Source organism: Xyrauchen texanus, chromosome 12 (genome assembly GCF_025860055.1).
Source record: "Xyrauchen texanus isolate HMW12.3.18 chromosome 12, RBS_HiC_50CHRs, whole genome shotgun sequence".
NCBI lineage: Eukaryota > Metazoa > Chordata > Actinopteri > Cypriniformes > Catostomidae > Xyrauchen > Xyrauchen texanus.
The window spans coordinates 26,094,393-26,122,077 of NC_068287.1; the positions used below are offsets into that span (position 1 = coordinate 26,094,393).

The window sequence follows — 27,685 nt, forward strand, 5'->3', positions numbered from 1 at the left end:
AAGTGAATGGTGGCCAGAACTTTGAAGGAGATTTTATAGCAAAAAAGGACTTAAATATTTATCTGTTTCTTACACACACCTATCATATTGCTCGGGTCTTCGTTTGTGTTCAGCAGAAGAAAGAAGGTCATACACCTCATGGCATGAGGGAGATTAAATGATGAGAGAATCTTCATTTTTGTGTGAACTATCCCTTTAAATCACCTTCAAATTCAATATTTTAAAAACTCATATTCTTTGTTGACTTCTCTACCTATGCCAATTTTCTTTTTTACTCTGGGAACATTTAAGAAGTGAACATGTTCATGAATATCTGCACAATTCATTGTTGCAAATTCACTGTTTTGCAAAACCAAGTTTGCTTAATTCCTATAGAATCAATCAAATGTCTTAAACTATTTTAATGTCTGGGAGTAAAGCTCTATTACTTTCACATTTGCTTTAAATTACCAGTTGCCTTTTTTTTTCTCGTTATTGCTTACTGCTATAGCAGTATATAGATTCATTTCTGCGTCATTTTTGATGAACTGGCTTCTCAGCACCAGTAGCCACAACTTATGCTTTCCTTTTTGCTCTTTTCTGTTTTACTTTTTTTTTTTTACTTGAACATGTTCCTTGTTATTTTACAAAAAATGGGGAAAAAATTAAGGAGATAAAAATGTGCTATTCGAAATATACTGAAAAGACCAGCATAGCTGATCACCAGCCAATGTTGTGTTTTTGTTGCTGGTTACCAACAAGTCATTTAGCTTCACCAGTGCTGGTCCTCAAGCTATACCAAAACTAAATCAACCCAAACAAGCATAAATCAGCCTGGACCCATAAGGAAATTAATTCTGGTCTGTCTTTTTAGCAGGGAGAGACCATATAGAGTGTAGTATAGTAAATCAGTGAATATGAATGTTACTGTAATACTGTAATAGAGTATTAATCTGTGTTTTACATACAGTAGTAAATAGATGAACAATAGTCTTCATAATGGGAGTATCGTACTGGTAACACAGTTTTGAAAGGGACAAGCAGTGAACTGAGTTATTAAAGAGGCCTGTCACCACTGTGCCTTTAAACAGTATAGCTACAGATTTTTTTGGCTCTCTACGAAAAAGCACACTGTTCCTTTTACTAAACCAAAATCTTTGAGACAATAAAAAACAAATTGGTTAATTAACAGTTAGTATTAATGAAGTGCTACAAAGACAAACGTCTTGACATGTTTATTATGGAAATGACTTGAATAGGTGCTGTGTCTTTAAACACCAGCCTGTGACCATAAAAGTGTTCAAACTTTACTATCAGCAAGTTAAACCCTCCCTCAGATAAGACTTGCTCACAAATCAGAGCTGTTTACTAGAATCTATATTTGAGTGCTGTGATCACCTGCCTTTTGAAGAGGTAAGAGTTCTATTTGTCTTCCGATCAAATACTTAACAACTGGTCAATTTTAGTTGTTTAAGAAATTAGTTCACTAACTACAATAGTAAAATGTGTTGTGTTCTTCTGTATGCTCAGAAAACATCACATGTGACTGGTCTGGTGTAAATATACATTATGATAAATATCCTGAAAGCAGTTTTCTTCTGATGGCTCCAACTTTTCAATATTATCCAACTATTGTTGTGTTGTCTTTTTTATTTATATAATTCTTGTTTTTTATTTATTTTAACACTAAGGACAGGTGCTTTGTGAGCACAATGCTGGCAGTAGAAAACTAGGACAAATTAAAATGGCTGCTTTTGCCTTATGATAACAGTAGAAAGATTTCTGGATGGTTCTTGGACATTTCATATTACATAGGTGACACCAAAAGTGATCCAACTTATACAACATAGTGATGATGGCAAATTGTCTAGTGAATGGAAATTGACAATTAGTGTAGTGTGCCAAGCTTCACTTTCATAAAACCAATATTATTTCTCCAGAAGATGTATCGACCTACAGTTACCTTTTAATAATTTATTAAAGTATAATGTTATGTGATTTGTTGTCCTATACATCTGCCACCTATTTAGAATAGGGGCACTTTGTTTTCAGGGCAAGACTATCGTGTCTTACATCATTGTCTTACAAAAGTTTATTGTGAGGGTTAAAGGCGGTCAAAGAAGTTACACAGGGGTTATCAAACATAGGACCTGAAAATGTATACATTTATGTGCACATGTGCTCTAAAACAATACACGTGATCACAACATCACATGAATTATGAAGATGGAGGACAATAATGTCTGTGATCACTAAATATGATTTATTTCCTGGCAGAGGTGCCTCTGAATTGGGGATTTCTTCATTGTCATGGAAATGAGTGACCCATTTCAAGTTTTTCAGTATGTATCCTTCCCCTGAACAAACAGATTAGTTAGTTTGCTCACATTTCCATTTAGGGTACAATGGAGCTAAAGGCACTATTGATTTTATTTTCTCCCAAAACACTCCGACAGTACTTTCCCTAACACCTGTTTGTCACTATGCACTGCGAAATGTTCCTGATCCATGAGAACTTGATTGAGGTATTTTTGATCTAATATTTAATAATTTTTAAAATGTGAAAGTATAGTATTTGTGCTAAAAAAATATACCTAAAGGGTCCTATAAAACATGTTGTTTTTCTTAAGTGGGTCGAATAGATTTGTTATGAAAATCTTTCAAATTTGGTTCACATTGACTGATCCAATCACAATGTAGATTCAATTGTTACTTGAGATGTTTGTTATGAAATGTCAAAATTTGCCCTACAACTTTTGTCCCTATATTAACTGGATATCACTTATACCCCCTGGGGATCTATTGCCCCAAATGTGGGGGCTTTTGAAACAAGTGTGGGGTAAAAGACTTCCTCACCATTTTTTTATTTAATCCTAACCAGAATTTTAATCAAAACAATATTACATTATTATTTATTTTCACACAAATTATGTTGCTCCATCGATTTTCTATAAAATGACTTTATACACTTTGTAACCAGAAAAAAGCTAATTTTCCTGAAGGTGTGCCTTTAGCTCTGTTGTACCCCTACTTTTCATATCCTCTGTACTTCTGTCATTTATATACAGAGTATGTTCCTGATCACCAGAAGAGTACAGTTAATTTTTTTTTTCCCCCCCAGGATCTTCATACCTATTGTAATGTGTGGTTTTGTGGCAATATGCTGTGCTAGTTTCTGTAAAATCTTCCAGCGGGCCCGTAAGGAGCGCATGGAGCGTCTTGCGGCTCAAGCCCTGGAACAAACGCCTGTCTATGTAATTCCAATCTCTCTTTCTGAAGATGAGCTGCACAGACCACCACTATACAGCACAGTACACTTATACGACCCACCTCCTGCTTATAATGAGGTAATTGATGTTGATTTTACCAAAGTTTTCTAACACTGGGGAAACTTCAGGAAGCTAACACTATGAGGGAGTGTCTTTCTATATGACCTAGTTGAAACCTTTCTACAATAACAGAAATTCTAAAACTGGCTACGGTGTTTAAGCTCTGCCCTTTTAGGCGGGAAGCTGTCTGGTATAAAAACAGGCTAGCAAACACCATTCCTCAGAATTTTCTTCCTTCAAGACTGCGATTCATCTCTCGTCACGAAACCTTCTACTAATTCGCCATCGACATACACGAGTCAGCAGGCATGATTTTCACGGCAACGAGAAGAATCTCCACTCACCTGCAGTGTTCAGGCAAACATCCTGCATCCTGATTCCCTGCAGCACTTCGGCAGGAGTTTTGTATCCTTTTAAGTATATATAAATATTAGCTGTGTGTATATATAAACATTAGCTGTCAAACGATTAAAATATTTAATAGCGATTAATTGTACAAATATTTTTTTGTTAATCACGATTAATCATAATATCTTTATAAACATGAGTGGACAAAATGTGCTTCATCCAGATGTATTTTTCAGTCATCCACACAAAACCTTCCCCACCAACAGAGTTGAACAACAGAAAATGAACACAACACAACTCAATTTAGAATCAAATCCTTTAGAATCCTTTATTTTGGTCACACATTATACACACAGTTTTTTTTGCATATATACAGTGAAATTTAGTAGTTTTCACATATCCCAGCTAAGCTGGGGTCAGAGTGCAGGGTCAGCCATGATGCGCCCCTGGAGCAGATAGGGTTAAGGGCCTTGCTCAAGGGCCCAACAGTGGCATCTTGGTGGTGCTTTGATTTGAACCCCTGACCTTTTTGGTCAGTAACCCTGAGCCTCAACCGCTGAGCCACCACTGCCCCCTACTTATGTACAAAATATGATAATTGTAAGTGTATTATGAAAGGATTTATTTGCTTCTTTTTCTGGAGTTTTGACAGACATGCAGAAAAGTCTGCACTTTCATTTACAATTGACAACTCTGTGCAAAATACATCAAACACTTGTAAAAGATCCCGGTCACAATAGTAACCGGTGGGATTACACGAGTTGTAGATTACCTGCAGGGTTCCAGCAATGCCGCCAACTTCTGCATTAACTAGTGCACTACCAAACAGACACTGTGAAAACCTTGGAGACAGAAGCAGGGTTTCTGTTAGCCGGTAAACAGTACCGCCGCTCCCTATGCGCACATTAAGCAGTCTGCGTAGGGCACCGACTCCCAAGGGGAGCACCAGAAACTGCACCAGCTGCCTTTACTGGCACGTTATATTTTATTCAAGGACCTGGTAACAGTCGCGGAACACAGACGATCGCCTCGCGCTCACACTTTAACTACGTGCTCGCACCGAACCTCGCAACTTTCACCCTCGTGCTCGCAGTGCAAGGCTGGTGTTCAGATTGCAGCTGTCTTGCTGCTGCAATGAAGTTACAATGTTTTATCTGTGCTTTGTGGGCATGTTCTACTACTGTGCTATATTGATAAACTGCTTGGCGCGGGTCTCAGCATAATGTCTCCCACCATCTGTTTTCCCGACGGCAATGCATGTGACATTAGCGGTGTTTGTGTGAATTGACTCACTTGTCATGAACTGCGTTAAAAAAACATGTGGTGTTAAAGTCATTTTGCGTTAGCACATTAATAATGCATTAACCTGGACAGCACTTGTAGTGCAGCGTAATAGGACTCTGTTCCCCATAGCGTCAGCTTCCTGATGCAATGTCAATACTGAGTCTTAAGGGAACATCTCGGTTACGTAGGCTATGTAACCTCGGTTACCTGATACGAAATGAATGAGACATTGCTTAAACTGGCAGCATTACAGACTCAGAGGGTTTTGAGTTGTGAGTTTTATTTATATGACTTTATATGATTTATATTTATATTTATAAAACAATTTATATGTGCTCTTGCCCCTCAGTCAGAAAATCCTGAGGAATGGCGTTTGTGCACCTGCTTTTATCCCTGACAGCTTCATGCCTAAAGGGGCTGGGCTTAAATCCCAGGAGATCAGTAGTTACAGAAATACTCAAACCAGCCCATCTGGCAACAACAATCATGCCACGGTCCAAATCACTGAGATACATTTTTTCTCCATTCTGTTGGTTGATGTGAAATTTAACTGAAGCTCCTGACCCGTATTTGCATGATTTTATACACTGCAATGCAGATAGAAACACCTTGTGGATGAGAGAAGTCAGTGGAGAATGGTCAGACTGGTTCAAACTGATAAACTCTACAGTAACTCAGATAACAACTCTGTACAATTGTGGTGAGAAGAATAGCATGTGATGACCAGTGGGAGTAATATACAGTATTCAGTCCATCTTGACAAGAATTGCTGAAAATTATTTAGCTGTAGTTTTAAAGAAAAAGTTCTTTTTTCTGTACCAAAAATATAATTCATAACTTGTACAAATTCTTGCATGGTTGGTGTCTTAGGCTGCAACAATTTCTTAGTAATTGATGCCAGTAAATGCATAAAACAAGAAACATTTACTTGAGGCAATTAAGGATACATCTAACAAATAATTTAGTGAGGTTTATGCTCGAAACATGATTATAATAAATTCTAAATTGGTTCTAAATTCATAATTTTTTAAGGATGTTTAAATAATGATTCATCACTCAGAGTTGTGTTTACTTTTGCAGCTGAAGCCTGAAACCATTCCTCTGGAACCTCCTCCTGCATATTCAGAGTCTTTCTCTCATTCACCAGCAGATTCATAACCATACACAACTGTGTCTCAAGATATACAAGATGTGAATATGTGAAAAATCCCTCCGAAAAATTTAGGAAACTCAAAACTTCTTAAGACCTCTCCAAGGACTCATGTTACCCATGCAAAGGTTTAAATTATAACAAAGTCAATGTTTTACAGTGTCATTCTGATGGGATTTTGAGTTGGTCCTACAGAGTCCTAGAGACCTAATTTTGTTAAAAGTTTAAATGTATATTTTATCTTTTGTTTTGCGAATACTTGTATATTTGTACATGTTGTATATTTAGCTGACTGTGATGTGAATTGTGTTCATTTATAATGTGAAAAAAGCTAAATGGTTGACTGATGTGCAAATCAGTTGAAAACTACAAGGATGGAACAAATACATAAATAAAATTTTTGAGGAAATACTGCCTCTTAATAATCAAGTCAATATGTACATTTCCATAACTCCTCAGTCTCATATTAAAGACGTTACATCCCTGAATATTGTTAAATATTGACTAGAGATGCTGTTAAAAATATGTGTCTTTATCAACTGTCTGAATGCTCACTCTTCATCTGTCAACATACCAACCCCACCCCCACATGTACTGCACCCTCAAAGGCCAAAGTCCTGTGCTGCTGTTACAACAGAGTAGGTGAAAAACCTACTGCATTATGACTTTGTGAGTTCCTGTAACTGTCCTCACTATCCTAGTTACTGTGACATTAGTCTTACATTTGGCATATAATATCCATAGGATACACGAAGAGCTTCAAAGTTCATTTAAAAAAATGTTGTTGGTGCAAGCGACACGTACTGTACAAGTATAATGCTTTCACAGGTTTATTGATTTAAATTTGTTTGTAGAAAATCTGCTTCTAGGTTTCCTTTCTGTTAACATGGAGTTCATAGGGTGTTGTTCATATTAAAGCTATTTGCACATTCACAATTAAACATATAAACACAATCACATACAGTGGCCCCCAAAAAGTAATTGGACATGTAAGCTACACTAAAAATGCAAGCTCCTCTCACTGAGCACTTTATTAGAAACACCTGTACACCTACATATTCATGTGATTATCTAATCAGCCAATTGTGTGTCAGCAGTGCAATGCATAAAATCATACAGATACAGGTCGGAGCTTCAGTAAATATTCACATCAACCATCAGAATGGGGGAAAAAATCTCAGTGATTTAGACTGTGGAATGATTGTTTGTGCCATACGGGCTGGTTTGAGTATTTTTGTAACTGTTGATCTCCTGGGATTTTCACACACAGTAGTCACTACAGTTTACTCAGAATGGTGCCAAAAACATCCAGTGAGCAGCAGTTCTGTGGATGGAAATGACTTGTTGATGAGAGAGGTCAACAGAGAATGGCCAGACTGGTTCAAGTTGACAGAAAGGCTACGGTAACTCAGAAAACCACTCTGTACAGTTGTAGTGAGAATAGCATTTCAAAATGCACAACACGTCGAACCTTGAGACAGATCGGCTTAAACAGTAGAAGACCATGTCGGGCACTTTATAATGATAACAGTGTTCCTAAAAAAGTGCTCAGTAAGTGTATATGCATTTATTAAATAAATAAATAAATAAAGCACAACCACACCTTTCAAGCAAAACAGTTAGTTTTACTTTAGAAAACTATTTATACAGTAAAACTGAAAACCACAATTATTACAATCCATGTGCAACATTAATAGAACATGCTCATGTATAACTTGGGGAATTGACTTCATAGTTCATACATGCAGTAACAATGACCTTGGGAACCAGCTAGTGAGATGATGACCCAGTTAGTAGTGAGAAAATATCATAATTTGTTTGTCTAGATCTAAACAACCTGTGACATCGGCCTCGAAATTCACATTTTTGCCACCATCTTCATTTCACACATATAAGAGAAATTCTTATAAGAGATTGGATTAATGTTAATAAAAAGAGTAAAGATATAAGCTTTTATTGTGTCTTGGTTGTAAATATGCATTGTAATGAAAGATGTAATGTACTGTTTACCTGCACAAAGTTTAGCATTGCAATTGTACTTTTACACCAAGTTTAAGACAGTGGAAAAAAAGCATAAAACACGCCCATGTCATCATCCCCTAAACAATGTAATAAGAAGTGGGTCATATGACTTGCAGGCTATTCTCAGAAATTACACCAATAGACTGTCATAACGCGAAGAGTGTTTGAAACATTACTGTATGTCCAAAAGATACACCTTCAAAATGTCCTCTATCAAATTCTCTTCTTGCCCTTTTTCCCATTTGCTCTTGCTCCATTTTATCCATTTGTCCTAGTTGTGTTCATGCTTTCTCATGCTCTTGCTTTCTGTTACTTGTGCTTTTGTCCTTAGTCATCAGGTCAATATAAAGTTAATGGCTGAGAACACCATGCACAAGGGCAACTTGACCTGCAGAACAAAGAATGACTAGCTCTCAGAATATAAGTTATTCCCGCTCAACAAATACTGACTTTTTTCAACCAAATCTGTGCTGTACTGAAGCCATATTCACTTTCACTTTGTTGTGCCTGGCAAAGGACTCTTCCTGTGTAGTTTGACCCCTTTACTGGCACCTCTAGGGTTCTTGCAGCAACCTCTAGGTTGGAGCAGGTATTCACATCCACATATGAAGAAAAGCAAGATATGTTAGAGATGGGAGTAGTGCCTAAACATAAATAACAGTTGGAACCACAAGTAAGGAGGTATAAAATACTGTGTAAAACACCACTATATAAGGTAATGGCTATTTATATAAAGGACATGCAAAATGATAATTTTCACTGGAAAAGGGCAAGGCCTTGCTTACTGTCATGGGAATCATTCAGATTGACTCTCGAACCGATTCAGACAGCTTTCCTATCACGTGTGTCTAATTCATTTTAAAGGACCGACTCAAATGAGCGTTTCATGTTAGTATGATCGGACTCTGTTTTGCCAATTTAGCAACTTTGTCGCTATATTTAGCAACTTTTTGATCACAAGCTCGTGTGATATTTTATAACACAGCAAAAAAAGATAACACTGGTCGCTGTGGATCTACAAGCAATGGAAACGAAACCTGCAAATGTGTCCTATCGTTTGCCAGTGATGAAGAAGTTCTTTATAAATTTCAACACATTTGCAGCTTGTAAACGACTTCGGCAGGAAAATATATTTTCCAATCAAAAGAGTATCAAAACACGTATTAGCCTACACTAAAACACATAAAAAAGTACCATGACATTAGCATGTTTTTGACATGTACCATTACCTGGAAGCTCTATGTTAAAATACAATGGTAAGCTATATGACTATTGTAATAATCATATAGAGAAGTACCATGATATTTTTTTTATTACCTTGAAGCACCGTGTAAATACAGTAGTCAATTATGATAATCATATATCAAATTACCATGATAGCCTACTAACATGGTATTCAAAGTACTTTGAAGCACCATGCAAATACAGAATGGTACATAAATAGTTGTATATCAAAGTACCATGGTTTTACAATGACAATCCCTTGACTTAGGTTATGTTTAGGCTATAGGTAATGCCTACTTGGTCCTATAGTGATTGCCTCTATAAAATGCTGAAGCTGATGATAATAGCATACATTCAGAGCTAATTTTATGGTGTAACTGGCCCCTGCCACATCTGGTACTAGTCTGTGTGGAAGTCAAGACATTAAAGTACATTCATTGCTGTTTGAGCAATACAGATGAACAAGCAAATGGTGCATACAGTGCTTTCAGTAATATCCTAAATTGCCATGCACTCTCAAAATAATAAACAATGCAAAAAGTAATTAATTTGACACATTATTTCCCCAAACATTTTATTTCAGACAGCAGGCAATTTACAGATTGTTCTTCTAACCATATACTGATTTTGCAAGGGAAACATGATGACTATATTTGCCTCTAGTTTATACCATTATGTGACATGTAAACTATTAGGAATATCAAAACTCAAATCCTAATTTCAACACTGTAACAAGGAGGACAGGGTGGCCGGGCTGTGAGGGTTCACTGAATCAACTGATCAGTGGGAGTGCGAGATAAAGGAGAGATGCACGTGTCGACGTTGTGTGTGTCTGTGTTCATGTTTGTTTTCTGTTGTTTTAAGTTGAGGTTTACCATTAAACTTTATGTTGACTGTTCAGCCGGTTGCCGCCGCACATCCTTAACTGTTACAGTGGTGCCCTCCCCTCTGGGAAGGGAGTCGGGTGATGGGGAGTGTGGCGAGGAAGAGGGCCGGGTCATGAGGACACACGCCCGGCCCTGAATCGGGCTAATCAGCCAGGAGGGGGATAAAGACTTGCCGGAGGCACCAGTTCGTGAGAGCCACATGCAGTCACTGTGAGTGTGTCCATATGTTTGTTTTTAAGTTGATTTAAGCTCATGTATGACATTAAAACATACTTTTACTGTTCAGCCGGTACCTCCTTGCCCACCTTAACCCATTACAAACATCTTACACATAAATATCAATAATAAAAACCTATAAATAATAGCTGCCAGTTATAATCAGTTACTATCAATTAGCACCTGAAGAAAATATTTAATCAGAAAATACATAATAAAAGTAGCGTGTGTTTGCCTTTAAGAAAAATATATACTCATCATAAAAGCATGTACAGCATTAAGAATAAATACAGCATAATGTTTGCAGAGGATCAGAGCAGATAACGGCATTACACGGACACATGCAGTGACTACATTTTACACCAACAGTATCTTCATAGATCTCGATAAACAGGTTTGAAATGTCATGCTTTAGCATTGTACTTTCCTTCATTTTCACGTTCTCTTCAAATCAAGGTATAAAAGCAAAGTTTGGTCTCTCAAACTTTTCTAAAGAAATGATTGCCACATGTTTGAATGAACATATGGGAATATACTGTTAATTGACTTAACTTGCTATATATGGTGTTCTACAAAAACAGCTGTCTGAGAAAAAAATAAATACATGACAGTATTGTAAGGTGAGCATCTGTGTATCAAACTATTATTTCTATGCATTATCTGCCCACTGTTTCTATTACTATACCCCTATCAGTGTGCTCTCAAAATTATCATTCACATTTCAGTATATTCTGTTACTAGATGCAGATAAAATAGAGCTGTATTGTGAATGTTTAAGAAAACAAACTGTACAAAATGTGACATACCAATAGTGGCTCATGCAAAATGGAGCCTTATAATAAAAATAGAATTCTGAAATGAAACTGTCTAATCTTCCAAACACCTACTATGCATAATATACAAAACATTGTTTGTTTGCGCAACCCTACCAGCCCAACACAGCAACACTGGCTCAACCAATGGCATGAGCCTGGGATGGGACTCTCTGTTCGACCATTTAATGGCAGACGGGGGGAAACCTGTTTGAAAACAATCTGCCATTGCTTTCAGGTGACAAAAATTACAAACTTTATTTTATTTATTTAAGATGCAAAAAATAATAAAAATTTGTGTTTGTACTAAAACTCATGCTGCTTATACAGTAAAAAAAATATAGGACTATGGCTAAATTCTGACACAATATTTGCACTGCGTGGTTCTCAACTTTGTATCAGGATGTAGCCCTGTTTGAAAAGTTTAGGAGGTAGCTCCACACACTCCCACATGCACTCATTCAAGAGACAGATCTCTTTAACCAGTAACATAATCAGGGTCTACCCTTGGCATAAATGAATGTAAAGTCTCACTTAAAACACCCATTAGTTGCTGTGTTGAGCTCCATGATCTCTTAACTCTAAAAGACCCACCAAACTGGAATCCACTGTTGAGCACCCTTTAACTTCTCTAAGGAGGCCTCGAGGTTCTGGTATGCCTGATCCAAACTGTCATTTACAATGGTAAGGTCAAAGTAGTGTTCATACACTCGTTGAATCTTGGCACTCTCATCCACTGTCCTCTTCAGCTCTATGTCCTATTGATAAAAGAGGAAGAAGAAAAAAAATAGAATTCCAAAAGAATGAAATCTGCATTAATGGGCAAAGTACTGTACATTGTATATAGCATGTTTATGTAGTTCATAATAATATATAGCTGTTAGTTGAGTTGAGACTCTTACTGTTAGGCATTTGGTTGCCACTCCTGCCTCGATCCCAGACCTGTTCATGGCTTTAAGCACTTCAAACTCAGGGGCTTTGATGAACACCACATATGGCAAAAACTCTGATGTCCTGAGGACCTTTAGGGACTGCGGCAGAAGAATCACATTTAAAGGGATAGTTTAAAAAAAAGAAAAGAAAAAAAAATGTTATCATTTACTCACTCTCATGTTGTTCCAAACCTGTATAACTTTCCTCCATTAAATTTTTTTTATGCAGAATGTTAAGGACTGGCAGCCTCAATCCTTATTATCTTTCATTGTATGGGGGAAAAAAAGTAATACAAGTGAATTGTTAGTCCCTAGTATCTCCTTTTGTGTTCCTTGGAAGTAAGAAGGTCGTTTAGGTTTGGAACAACATGAGGGTGAGTAAATGATGACAGAATTTACATTTTTTTGGGTGATCTATCCTTTTAACATGATTTTGAACTTGTTTGTTATGAAACACTACAAAGACCAAAATATTTTGCAATTTTGCAATATCACATTCTTATAAGACCTCATTAATCTGGTCAGGGTGTCAGAGGGCAGTCACCTGTGGGTTGACGTCCAGGATGCAGATATGGCCAGCATCCACTACTTCATGGATGGAGTCAATCTTGGTGCCATAGAGGTTACCATCATATTCACCATGTTCAAGGTAGCGGCCAGCTTTAATATCAGCTTCCATCTTACTGCGGGATGTGAACGCATACATCATATTATCTTCGTCCTCTGATTTGGGTTTTCTGGAGGTGTCTGTGGACAGATACCCAGGCCATATGGAATTTAGGGTATGAAAGTCAATGTAAGAAGAAGGTGGGTCCAAAGATATCCTGCATTGTCCTGTATTAGAGAACAATACACACAGAGGTAAGACTCACAGGGAATGGTGGTGCCATAGTGTTGAGGATCTGACACAAGCAGCTTATTTTTCAAGCTCGCCGGCCCACTCCCGGTGCACCAATCAGAACCAGCGTCTTCCTGCGAAATGGAGGTACTTCTGCTACCTCTTCATAGATCAGCAACTCATGCCTGTCAAACTCTGTGAGAAGAAAGGATTGCATTTTTTTTGGCATTTGTTGAGTTTCAAAAGATACAATGGTGATATACATGTGAAGATCAATTTTAACATAACCAAACCTGCATTTTTTGTAGTCAGATACATCATTTTCTTCTTCTTCTTGCCAACAATTCCAGTACACAGATTGGCTGTAATACACAGTGTCAATAGCTTGCTTTTAGTTTAAGTTTTAGATCTATTTTAAGAAACTTAAAAATCAGTATTACTGTATTTAAAAAAAAAAACTGTGCAAATGTCTGATAAGAGGAGTAGAGCAGTTAAGATTAAAGTAAAGAATCACTTGAAATCCACTAGGGGGCAGTATACACAAATAAACTATTCTATGATGACGTCAAGCAGGGTTTAAACAAAAAAAAAAAAAAGAACTACCTGCTGGTGAAAGCTCTACATCTCGCTTCACAAAAGCTTTCCTTTTCTCCTCTAGAATTTGACTGGGAATCAGGCCAGCACTGCCTCCCTCTACCCGACGGGCCTGTGGGTAAAAACATACTGTAACTTTAATGCACAGCTCTTAAGGTAATTCACACAAAAAACTGCTATAAACTATACAAACCAGTGATTGAAAACATTTTGTTAGTTTGATTATGTGCTACAATTTTTCTATTTGGAATTATCTAATCGAAAATCCCAAAATGTAACTCCTTACACTTGAAGCTTGCATGCACTGTACACAGACTCCACATTTGTCAAGTGCAAGGAAGTGAAATGGAGCTTATCTCATGAAGATTTATAGTGCTTAAAAAGTTACATTTTGGACTGTTATCTCCCAAAACCAATCGTACACTTCAGAAGACATGGATTAAACCACTCAAGCGTATGGATTATCTTTATGCTGCCTTTATGTAGTTTTTGGAGCTTTAAAGTTTTGGACCGCACTTACTTGCATTGTATGGATATAAACACATACATCCTTCAAAATATCTTTTTGAAGTAAATATTGTTGCCAACGCTTTACCATAAAGTTCCATTTGTTAACACAAGTTAACATGAGCTAACAATGAACAATATTTTACATCATTTATTAATCTTGGTTAATTTTCTTTTCAACATATAGTAAAACATTTTTTTAAATCAAAAGTTGTATACGTTAACATTAAGTAATTCACTATGAACTAACAATGAACAATTTTTACTTAACTAACATTAAGAAAGATTAATGAATGCTATTCATGATACCTAATGCATTAACTAATGTTATCAAATGGAACCTTATTGTAAAGTGTTACCAAAATGTTTGTTTTCCGCAGAAGAAAGAAAGTCTTTTCTCACCCTTTCCTCACCAGTTTGAGATGGCATAAGGGTGAGGAAATGATGAGAGAATGATCATTTTTTAGTGAACTATCCTAAATGTATACATAAAAAACGTCATTATATTGCAAAGATATTTTAGTGGTACTAAATTGACCAACAAACCTGCCACCAGTTCACATCTTCCTGGTTAACAATCTGTAGAATGTCTCCACTGGTGAACTGTAGTCCTGCCTCCTTGCAAGGGATGAGGTTATCATTAGCAGGATCATAATCAAAATGGCACTTCACAAAAACCTGTGGAGAAATGGGTTCAAAGATTACATTAGTCCAGATTCTGTATGGTTGAAGACTTCAAAAGTTACTAACAGCTGGTCTGAATCTTCGAATTAACTACTTTCAGTGGGTAAAAATTTGACAATTATATATTTAAAACATATATGAGAAATGTGGCCAGGTTTGATAGATCTCATATGGAAAAACTGATTCTAGGGTAAACATAATGATTTATATAAAACAGACCCTCTAAAAACTAAAATGATGCAGCCTGTCCACTCTGGACAGACATTTCTCCCACATGCATCCTGACTGATTCCCAGGCCCACACAGAATTTGCACACACAGAAAACTCTGCAGAGAAACCCCCCCTTCATTATTGTTTATTAGGCATTCTGGCTAATTGGATTGTGCTTTCAGCTATGTGTAGGAGTGTTGTAATTTCAGCTCAATTTAACACATTTAAACACGAATTCTTCAGATTTCTCCTTAAAATCAGCACAACAAATGTGAAAAATGCGCAAAATGATGCCAAACCCAGGCATCCAGGAAGTGAAAACACATTGATTGAGAAATTAAACATGTCATTTTCTTAGAAGGTACCTGTCTAGGTTGTTGTGGCTCCTGATAACTAGGAAGGATTTTGAGCACCACACTAGCACTGGCCTCCTGAAGCATCTCCTGAAGAACATATGGATCATCACCCACCTCTTTCCCGTTCACCTCCTTAATGATGTCACCCACGTGGAGCAAGCCCTGCTGATCGATCATCCCTCCGTGGAGAATGCGTGCGATCACCAGCTCTCCATTCTCAATACGGAAAGTGACACCCTGACACAACAACAACAGCATGAAAATAAATCATGATATAAGGAACTAGTGGTCAAAATACTCTATGCAAAGTATGTATAGTAATAGTAAAATAAATTGTTTTCTAAATGTTGTGTCTTATTTTCCAGTAAAGATATCTAAAAATCCAATAATGCAATCAAAATTTTACAGAAATGTAATTGTTTAAGATACTATAGTCAGACATGTTTTTTTTTAGAAAATATATTACACGGTGGTAAGAAAATGTATGTGAACCCTTTGGAATTACATTTACATTTATGCATTTGGCAGACGCTTTTATCCAAAGTGACTTGCAGTGCAATTATTACAGGGACAATCCCCCCGGAGCAACCTGGAGTTAAGTGACTTGCTCAAGGACATAATGGTGGTGGCTGTGGGGCTCGAACCAGCGACCTCCTGATTAACAGATATGTGCTTTAGATTAGCTGCAGATTAGACCGACACAACGTTCAGAAGTAATTCTGGACCTTTCTTCCTTACAGAACTGCTTCAGCTCAGCCATATTCTTAGGATGTCTGGTGTGAAAGGCTCTCTTGAGGTCATTCCACAGCATCTATATTGAGTTAAAGTCTGACTCTGACTCAGCCACTCCTAAAGGTGGATTTAAATTTTTTAAGCCATTCTGTAATGGATTTACTTCGATGATTAGGGTCATTGTCCTGCTGTATTACCCAACTTCTACTGAGCTTCAGCTGGTGCACAGCCATCTTGACATTATACTGTAGGATATCTTAATACATTTGGGAATACATTTTTCCCTTGATGACTGCAAGCGGCCCAGACCCTGAAGCAGCATATCAGCCCCAAATCATGATGCTCCCTCCACCGTCCTTCACCGCTGGGATTATGTTTTTGTGTTGGTATGCAGTGCCGTTTTTATGTCATACATAGTGCTGCATGTTCTTCTCAAACAATTCCATTTCAGTTTTATCAGTCCACAAAACATTTTCCCAGTAGCGTTGTGGTGTGTCAAGGTGGTTTTTGGCCAACTTCAGGCGTGCAGCAATGATTTAAATAATAATTATTAAAAACATCACCATGGTAAAAACACCATACCATGGACACTATGCCTGTTCATTGTTTTCCATATTGTAGAATCATTAACAGAGATGTTAACCAGTTTTAATGATTCCTTCAAGTCTTTAGCTGTCACTCTAGGGTTCTTTTTCCTTTTTTACCTCATTGAGCATTCTGCGGTGTGCCCTTTGAGTCAACTTGTCTGGACTGCCACTTCTAGGGAGAGTAGCCACAGCACTAAATCACCTCAATTTATCGACAATTTGTCTAACTGTGGACAGATGAATATCTAAGCTCTTATAGAGATCTTTGTAACCCTTTCCAGCTTTATGCAAACAACCATTCTTGATCGTAGGTCATCTGAGATCTCTTTTTATGAGGCATGGTCCACGTCAGCAGATGCTTCTTGTGAATAGCAAACTCAAAATGTTTGAGTGCTTTTTATAAGTCAAAGTAGCTCTAACCCACAACTCCAATCTTGTTTCATTAAAGCCTAGGGGTTCACATACTTTTAACAACCTACACTGTGAATGTTTAAATTATGTATTCAATATGTACAAGAACAATACAATTATTTTTGTGTTTTAGTAAAATTAGTTATACAGATTTAGAATGAGTTTAAACAGATTGTGTTTGTTCATTATTGTAACTGTAACGAACCCCGCTCCTTCGGTTCGCCCCGCTCCCTCGAGCTCACACGTTCGTTCTGCTTCCTCGAGCTCACATGCTCGTTCCCAATCTCCCCCCTCGGGCTCACATGCCCGCTCCCAATCGCCAGAGTATTGAATACACCTGCACTCGTCTCAATCATCCCTTCATTGTATACACCTGCACTCGTCTCAATCATCCCTTCATTGTATACACCTGCACTCGTCCCATCACCTAGTTATTCGTTTCACCTGCACCGCTCGTTTGTTCCCCTATATTTATCACGACCCTTTCGTCTCACTGGTGTTGGTTATTGTTTAGTTACCCCTTCGCTTTGCCAGCTCTAGTGTTCCCCTAGCTCCCCTGTTTATTCTACCTGTTAGTATTACTCGCTATTCTGATTCTGATTACCCGGCTTCGACCTTACGCTTTCCTCGACCACTCTATTTGTAGATTTGCCCCTTTGCCTTATCCTGATTCCCCGGCTTCGACCTTACGCTCCCCTTGACTACTCTTCTTCTGGATTTTCCCTATTGTACTTTTGCCTGCTCTTAATAAAAGCAGTTTTCATCTACATTGTGACTGTCTCTTCTTGTGCGGGTTACAGTAACTTATGTAGATGAAGATCAAACCAGATTTTAAGACACATTTATACATACACTGCCGTTCATAAGTTTGGGGTCTTTTGACTGAAATGTTTGAAATGTGAAATATTTATTTGTAGATTTTTTTAGTCACAACATAATTCCCATAGTTCCATTTCTGTTCTTCCATAGTTTTGATGAATTCACTATTAGATGTGAAAAGTAATAATAATAAAGAATGAGTAAGTGCCCCTAAACTTTTGACCAGTATTGTAAATGCAGGTAATTCCAATATACTTCTACTTACAATCTAAATCAATTTTAAATATTTTATTTTTCTTACCCCACTGGCGAAAAACCATAAAAAATGTTTTTCCGATTTATGCTTAAAACAAGAAAAAGACAAATTGCCATTGGGAAAGAAAAATGCAATCTTACCAAGTGCTCTCCAGCCACTTTGTGGATTCCCACCATGCGTATGGCATCAGGTTGCACTTGTACACTATTGATGGGCAGCTCCATAAAAGCACAGGGGCTTGGAGGCGGAGACTCACACGTCTGAGAGGCCACAGAGTCGTGGGTCTCCATCAAAGACTGAGTAAAGCACAGTGTCCGTCATTAATCAGGCTTTATATATTTCTCGTTTAATTTTACACATTTGTTGAGCTGCAGCTCTGTACCTGGAAGTGGGGCTGATTGAGGATGCGAGAGAGCTCAGCGGCAGAGTTGCTGCGATGTGTGAATGGGCTCAGCTCTCGCAGGATGTCCTGCACTAGCTCCATGTTGTTGTCCCTCACAGCCTCTAGACGTGTCTCTTCCAGACTCTCTATGCTCTGTGAGTTTTACGCAAAAATGTTTGTCTTTACAAATAGATTATGGTGCTATGCAAAATGCAGTAACTACACATTTTTGTTTTTCAAAATTGAGTTATGACCGAAATTGGGTCTTTGAGACTATGATCTGTCCTGTGATAGTTTGGTTTGGCTCAAATATGAGCTTATCCAACCAGTACATTATCATGTGTTTATGTACAACAAATTTGAGTGGACAATCAAAAATCTTTGAAGCATTTCTTCTTAATTTTACTGTTGGCATACTCACTGTGTTTTTTACCTTTGTAGGACAATATGGCAACATAAAGCACTTCAATATAAATTCCAAGTGGATGCCAATACACAGTGTTTGGTATATTACATGTGAAATGTAATCTGCTACTGACCACAAAATACACAACTAATATATTAATCAGTAATGTAATTTTTTAGGTTACACTTTTTAGTTCTAATATGATTACTTTTGGATTAATTGTTTTGATGAAATTCTTATTTTATGTGTTGATTTTATTTTAATTTGAAATAATTTACACACTTCTTAAAGCATGAAACTTGAAATCAAACAACAGTTTGCTTTTTGTAAAAAACAAGACTGATGAGTAATGTAATCAATATTTAATCAAGTAATCTATAATAAAGTAACTGCAATCTGATTATGAACATTTAAAAAGGTAATGTAATATACTGTAATTACAAGTACTTGATTTTTGTAATCTGATTGTGTCATACAGATTACAAGTACTGCATTATTAACCCAACACTTCCAAAATAAATATTCATGTCTATGGCAAGTTAACATTAATTAATTTAGGAAAGTTCACATGTCCTGCAGTGTAACATGCAATACCCCATCTAAAACTATTTTAAACAGCATTTTGCTATTTTTTTATTTATGTGAAACTAAATATATTAAAAATACTTCATACTTAAAAATACATTTTGTCACACCACAGGACCATTTAATGGCAAATAGGTGATTAAAATAGTAAAAGCTTGGTGACCAGTCACAGCACTTAAAATATAAACTTTTACAGTACATTTAACACAATCCTAACCTAAAATCTTAAAATAAAAAAAATACTCCTACACAAATATAAAAGCTCACTCACTAAGGTCCGGGTTTTAATATATTATATATTATACATTGTATCATTATATTGATAAACTGCTTGAATGACTCATTATAGTCTTTCAGAAATATGAGGCTGAGACTCGGGTGTCTGTAGTACATGGAGAAGCTGAGGAATGTGGAATTGTCTCATGCAGAAAGAATACTGACCACAGGGCTCTCCATTATGCCCTTGAGGAAGATGAGGTCCAGGTCATTGGCAGTGGTGGAGCTGGTGCTGTCACTCAGAGTGTCCAGCACCTGTGGCACTGCTGCAAGGAGAGAGAGACCTGATAAAACATCTGGTTCTGAGATACAAAGATATTCCATGATCAAACACACTGACTCAGACTTTAGATATTATAATGTTATATTTCAGGCCTACATCTTTTCAAGAGTAAAGCTCAACTTATTAGCATGTGAAAATATGAACTTTGTATATTTTAAGAGTTCAACAATAGTTAGTCTGAATACTTTATTTTGTACGGGCTGTGAAAAAGGTTTCATTCATTAAATAAGAGGCTGGTTCTGTATAATGGGAATTAAACATTAAATTGCGCTTAACTATTGCACGTTGACTGGTAGGGTAGGGATACAATTTAAAGGGTTTAAACTACAACAATGACCTTTTGCTGTAGATTACAGCTCCTTAATTTGATCAATTATAGTGAATGAGTTTAACAGAATCGCATTGTATTTATTAGCAGAAATTGTAGGGCAAGAAAATGTCAAGTGGATTTCAGGGAATGAAATCATTGAAGCTGGGCATCCCAGTGTCTCTGCCAGCCATCTGTGGCACAAGTGTGTCCATGTTTATAAGTACAGTATGAGGAAAATCTTCATCACAAACCATCAAATTACCTAGAAACAATCACTGCAAACAATCAACTGGAGTTCAATGACCACCATCTCTGTGATGTATCTGTTGTGATCTATTCTATTCCAGCTCTATTTCAAATTCTTGGAATGATTTAAACAATTTTGCTACTGTTGACGCCAGAGGCACAAAACAACAGTTAGAAGTATTGAGGCTGAGCCATCTGCATTAGTTCAAAAATAAGATGAAAGCACAAATACAAGAACAAATATATGTACAGTAATTTCTCTGATCTTTACGAAATTATAATGTGTGCTGTAAATGCATGCAAATTTACAGTATATATCAAGAAGCTGAATAAAAATGTAATTTTTTGGCATTATAGCATGAGACTTACCATGCTCTGTGCTGCTGGCTGCCACAGGCATGGTGGTAGAAATCTGCAACTAAAGCATCAGAGAGAGAGATTTATTACATTCATATTTAACACTAGAGATGGGGACGGAGTGCAGGTACATATATATATTATATAATACTTTCATTAAATGGACAACAAACTGTAATTAACTGTTGTTCCAGGGAAAAATATTCCAATATACAGAAGCTCTGTTAGCTTCTTAAATCCCTCTGAAGCCTCTTTCTTTTGAAGTAGCAAAATAATCTAAACTCAGATCAATATTTCACATACATATACATTTTAATTTACAGCCAGCTGGCCACTGTTGCAAAATTACCCTTTCATGGTGATATCTTACAGTTCATACAAAATCTTTGTTTAAACACTGACCCTTAACACTTACTTAGTTTAATAATTTTAAACCATTACTTGCATTATACATAATTAATATTGACATTACATTCATGATGTTAGTCAGAGGGGAACTGGCCCCCACAGTGAGTCTGGTTTCTCCCAATGTTATTTTTCTCCATTAACCAACATCTTGTGGAGTTTTGTGTTCCTTGACACAGTCACCTTCGGCTTGCTCACTGGGTTTCTAAATACAATTATTATTTAATTATTTATTTTTATACACAATTTACAATCATACTTAATCAAACGACACAATGATGACTCTAAAACTCTTATCACAGATATTACAGTTTCATTTTCTCTTAATGCATGATTTTCTGTAAAGCCACTTTGAAACAATGTGTGTTGTGAAAAGAGCTATACAAATAAAAACTATTTGACTTGATACAAGACTTGATAAATAGTCCATATCACTCTGTCGGGCTTTATTTTGGCCTAATGACTTGTTGATTCTATACGATCCTTTTCATGATATACACTCACTGAGCACTTTATTAGTAACACTATGGTCCTAATTAAATTCCTGACGTGGTATTCTGCTGTTGTAGCCCGTCCACCTCAAGATTGGATGTGATGTGCATTCTGAGATGCTATTCTGCTCACTACAATTATATAGAGTGGTAATCTGAGTTACCGTAGCCTTTCTGTCAGCTAGACTGACCTCTCTCATCAACAAGGTGTTTCAGTCTGCAGAACTGCCGCTCACCTGATGTTTTTTGTTTTTTGGTAGTTTTCTTAGTAAATTCTAGAGACTGTTGTGTGTGAAAATCCAAGGAGATCAGCTGTTACAGAAAAACTTAAACCAGCCTGTGTGGCACCAACAATAATGCCACAGTTGAAATCATTGAGATTTTTTCACCATTCTGATGGTGAATGTGAACATTAACTGAAGATTCTGGCCCGTATCTGTATGATTTTGTGCACTGCACTGCTGCCACACGATTGGCTGTTTAGATAGTCATATGAATAAGTAGGTGTACTGTACAGGTGTTCCTAATAAAGTGCTCAGTGAGTGTAGATAAAGAGTAGAGAAAAAAATTACAATCTTTTAAATAAACTTTTCTTTTAAAGTACTATGAACCATAATTCACAAGGTTTCCTTTTCCTTGAGAGACTTGAATAACTATAAATAGTATCCCAGTAGCCTGGTAAAAAAATCCCTAAAAGGGAATTAGAGGAGTTTAAAACCTGACACACCTTCTCTCTCTCAGTTGCACACACACACACACACACACACACACACACACACACACTGGATGTGTGTGGATGTTTGTTGTGTTTTCACAACACTTTATCATGAAGAGAAGCTGCACTCATATTTCTTCTGAACTACAAAACATGATGTATTATGTAATACATTTACTGATACACTGCTTAGCATGTTATAAATGTGTTTACTCTAGAGGCGATTACACTGCCTGCATTATTTCATCTTACAGAGGGATCTTCCCATGAGAGCATTAACTGCTCATGGTTCTATTGGCATTATGACACTTTCAACTCAAATAATGGGAGAGAAATACGATTCCTGAAAATCTCATAAATACACGCATGGAAAACGTTTTCACATGCACTGTGTGACGGAGGTGGTTGCTATAGCAATGCTTTTTCTCCCACATATTACGTAGGTTATTAGTTAAGTGACTGGTCCATCACTGTAAAAAAAAAAAAAAAAAAAAACAGCTGACTTACATTCCAGCTTCCTGGAATGTCTTAAGAATTGTATTAAGAATCTAGAATATTGCAATGCTACTACTACAGAGTGGAATTAATTGCTTCTTAAAACATGACCTACTGGGGGTAAAAAAGGTAAAATTAGTATACTTATGAAGACTCCTTTGTAGGAAACCCTATGAGCTGCAGTTAAAAATGCATTTCCTGTAAGGTCTTTATAACCTTTGAATGATTCAATTCAATTCACTTCTAAATTACTAATTTGCAGGGCCATTAAATAAAAACACTTTTGATCACATTTAAATAAATCAGCAAAACATACAAGAAATGGCATTGCATAGGCTCTCTGATCATGTGGCTTTCTGATGCCAGCAGGAATGTGTTGTTTATGTACTGTAGCTCTGAGATCAGTCCCAGCAGGACAGAGATGTCAGACCGCACACAAACCTCTGTCTCATTCTCACACACTTGCTTATTCACGATCATGACAGGGCTCAAAGTAATGCTGCTATACTGGGATGAAGTGTCAGTTCAGTTCAGGCAAACACAGAAACTCATATGAAATCTGACTCAAATATCTCACCCAGCTTATTTCCAGCAACACATTCCCCCATGTTAAAAATGGCCCTTTATACATTGTATGATGCTGTGCCTCCATAAGTATGATAGGATGGAGGAAAAAATGCTTATGATGCACAATATACAGTATGTATAAGCTAATGCTTTATAATAACATACATTAATAAGTGAATAAATAAATCCATTTGAATGAATATTACATTATTTTAAAAGTTAGTTTGTGTGAATGAAAAATTCTATTGAGTCAATAAAAAAATACAAATAAAAATGCAATTTCACACAAAACAATTACTTGAATATATATATTTTCTAGATGAAGATGCTTTCAATAGTTGAGTTAAAACTGTCATTTTGATATTTAGTCTTAAAGTAAAAATGTCATGTGGTGTAACCATCTGAAGACAGTAAAACATTTAAATACAAATCAAGCTGAAATTCTTTAAACAAGACATGTTGGCATGAGTAATGCAGAATAATCTATTTTAGATAAAAGTATATTTTATTTATTTTTTAAAGATTGAAACAAGTTTTCTTTCAAATATTATTAATAATTGAAATCAAAGTCATGTGAATGAATGATTGAACGTTAAATTTATATAGCGCTTTTCTGGCACTACACTCAAAGCGCTATACACACACAGTGAACAGGGGACTCTCCTCAACCACCACCATTGTGCAGCATCCACCTGGATGATGCGACGGCAGCCATAGTGCGCCATTATGCTCACCACACACCAGCTATTGGGGGAGAGGAGAGAGTATAGTTATTGAACCCATTAATGGATGGGGATTATTAGGAGCCCAAGATTGAGAAGGGCCAATGGGGGAAATTTGGCCAGGACACCATGACCTCATTTTAACGTCTCATCTGAAGAACCTTTTTACAGTATAGTGTTCCCATCACTATACTGGGCATTAGGATCAACACAGACCACAGGGTGAGCACCCACTGTTGGACTCACTAATACCTCTTCCAGCAGCAAGTTTTCCCCAAGAGGTCTCCCATCCAGGTACTGACCAGGCTAACACAATCTCATGGCGAAATCATCAGGAAACAACTTTCACTACAGCCAATGACATCGCTGGACATCGTTTCCATCTAATACGCTACAATTACTTGCTTCTGTCACACACAACAGTTTCATATCATCTTTAAACTCTACTGATTGGTTATTTTTAGATAAAGGTTTGGGTTAACGCATAATATTAATAATAATGTCCTTAACGCCTCGTGCACTGAACTCTCTTCTGTATTAGACAACTGGGAATTTGCATGTGATGAAGTCGTACGAGCGAACAACATCTTGCAAGATCATACGAAACAGCCAACTCGTAAATTATGTATGACTTTTCATGAACATGTAGGTTGTCATTTTGTAGCAAGATGACAAAACATAATATAGACAACACATAAAACATTTTGACATTTTTATTAAAAGGCTAATTTTGTACACGTCTTATGGAGTAACCCTGAGAAAACTTAATAGTCCTTACTCAAAATGTCATGATATTGTGAAAAACAAACAAACAAACAGAATACATTGAAAAAAATATGTTTAAAAACTGTTGAAATTAATTATTCAATTGTGTACACACTCATGTAAGTATTATTTAATTATTATTTTTTTAAATGTATAATAATCATTGAATATTTTAATACATTTTATTTGACATGTAATGTTTGAAGTTATTAAATCAGCATTTTTAAAGAAAATGCTACAAATATTAAATTTGTATATATGAAGCCAGCATAGACACAAGATTACATTCCTAAAAACTTGACTTGTGTGTTTTAAATTCGATTTATAAAAGATTTCTCATTTTTATTACCTCAGACAATTTTAAAAGTCAATGACCTTTTAGTTAGTTTTTTTTTTAACTAAATGATCTACGAAACATAATGTTTGTTAATGACTTGTTATAAAGTGTTAACATTTAGAATAATTAATAGTTGTAATAATAGCAAAATAAAGAATCCAAAATAGTATATTTGAATATGTGTAAAATTAGTCCAGGGTTAAAACAGGATGTTTCAGACCTTAGACAAAGGAAATTAGCCTATTAGATCTTAAAAGGATTACTAATGCAAAGAGCTTCAGAGCAGCACCGTCTAAAGCTGAAAGATCTGCTAATATTTGACCTCACTGACATCTGCAAGAGATGACATCCAAACAGCAGGAGATGCTTAGCCTCACATTCCAGTCTCATTATCAAATAAACCTGCTCTGGTGTGTTTTGTCTAGGTATGAATGCAAGCTCAGCATCTGAACGATATCATCCTGAGAAAAGGCACAAGGGGGTCTTCCTCCAGCCATTTGTAAATAGAAGGGATGGTGAATTTTTCATTCCTTAGCAACTCCTGAACTCCCCAGCCCCTTCCACTCACATTCTTCCAGCAGACCCCGCTGGATCCCCTTTGCGTGACCCAGCCCAGTCTGGCCCAACCCACATCACATGTAGCCATGCTCTTCATCTGCTCCCTTGAGCCAGAGAAAGGCATGGCCCATCTGTATCTAACACACACAAATATGTCTGCATCCCCTTTAAGGAACCATGCTGACTATGCCAGATTTTTCTTTGCTTTTAATCATCTGCTTTTGACAGCACATAATATTCGTGTGTGTGTGTGTGTGTGTGTGAACACTTTCCAAATCTGCTATTGTAACAGTGCCATGGTAACACTTTACAATAACATTCCATTTGTTACCAAAAGTTAATGCATTAGGTATCATGAACTAACAATGAACAATATATTTTAAAGCATTTAAAAATCTTTGTTAATGTTTGTTAATAAAAATACAATTGTTCATTATTAGTTCATAGTGCATTAACAAATATGAACATATACAACTTTTGATTAAAAATGTATTACTATATGATTAAATGAACATTTAAATGAATAAATTATTAATATTACTCATTGTTATTTCACGTTAACTAATGTAGTTAACCAATGTTAACAAATGAAACCTTATTGTAAAGTGTTACCAGTGCCATTAATGTGTTTTTGTACACTCACCAAACACACCATGCAGATATAATATCTTGGCAAGGATTTCATTTATTTTATAATTTTATTACGCTTTGCTAAACTATTTATTTTTTTTCATTTTGGCTAATCAAACAGGGCATTATGCATCACTGTGTAGCACTTGCAAAATATCATTATACAGCTCTTTATTTTGATATTATAATCATCAGAAAGAAAGCAATTTCTTAAAATGGACAGCGGATGAGCTACACTCAAATATATAAATGCTACTTTGGATTCCCCATGGTCAGATAATCTTTATAGTGGTTATAGTTAAAATTATGAATTGCTCAATTCATACAGAAGAAGAAAAAAATAGCACATTAAGTAAATATACTTCTATATAGACTCCTGTTTTGTTGACTGTTATTTTATTTATTTATTTTTACAATTGTGTGTGAATTACAGAAAGCAGAATTTAAGAAGTAAGAAACAGCAGGTTCACGCGCACCATTTCAATCATCGCCATCAATATGGACGCACGCGAGACAACAACAAATATCTGATGCAGCCCATAATGATCAAAAATACCATTCGCATCTGCACTTACATATGACGAATGAAGGAAAAAGAAGCTGATAGAGAAAAGCTACAGCCTTAAACCTAAATACGCCTTAAACAACAAAATATATTATTCATTTCTAATCATTCGTAACCACATATTAACAACAATACGACGACAACAAACACTATGGGCGAGTTTTGACTTTACCCTATTGATCGTTAGCATTGAATATCTTGAATGGAACATTATAATACGTTAGAGAACGACATCAAAAATAAGACTCTGAACATGAAATGTGTCTTATAAGAAGAGATACTAACCTTCCCCGTATCTTAAAGCGCTTCGTTACGTTGTTTTGATGAGGGGTCTGAATCGCTACTAAGCATCAAATCAGAGTCTAGCCGTTGCGTTGACATAAAGCGGCAACACTCACACGTCTCAGTATGT

General features: G+C 36.4%; 1 long non-coding RNA gene and 1 pseudogene across 2 annotated transcripts; one reads left to right on the forward strand and one right to left on the reverse strand.

Moving 5' to 3' along the window:
- Window positions 1–14,643, forward strand: LOC127652963 (uncharacterized). 2 transcript variants are annotated; one of them, XR_007971762.1, is made up of 6 exons: window positions 1–1,392; window positions 2,257–2,321; window positions 3,101–3,326; window positions 3,470–3,713; window positions 10,271–11,489; window positions 13,680–14,643. It is a non-coding gene; the product is annotated as an uncharacterized LOC127652963 (long non-coding RNA). The 2 variants fall into 2 exon arrangements; XR_007971761.1 differs by lacking the exons at window positions 3,470–3,713; window positions 10,271–11,489; window positions 13,680–14,643 and adding an exon at window positions 6,021–8,022 and having other exon boundaries at window positions 48–1,392.
- LOC127652888 (MAGUK p55 subfamily member 2-like) lies at window positions 11,819–27,685 on the reverse strand (annotated as a pseudogene).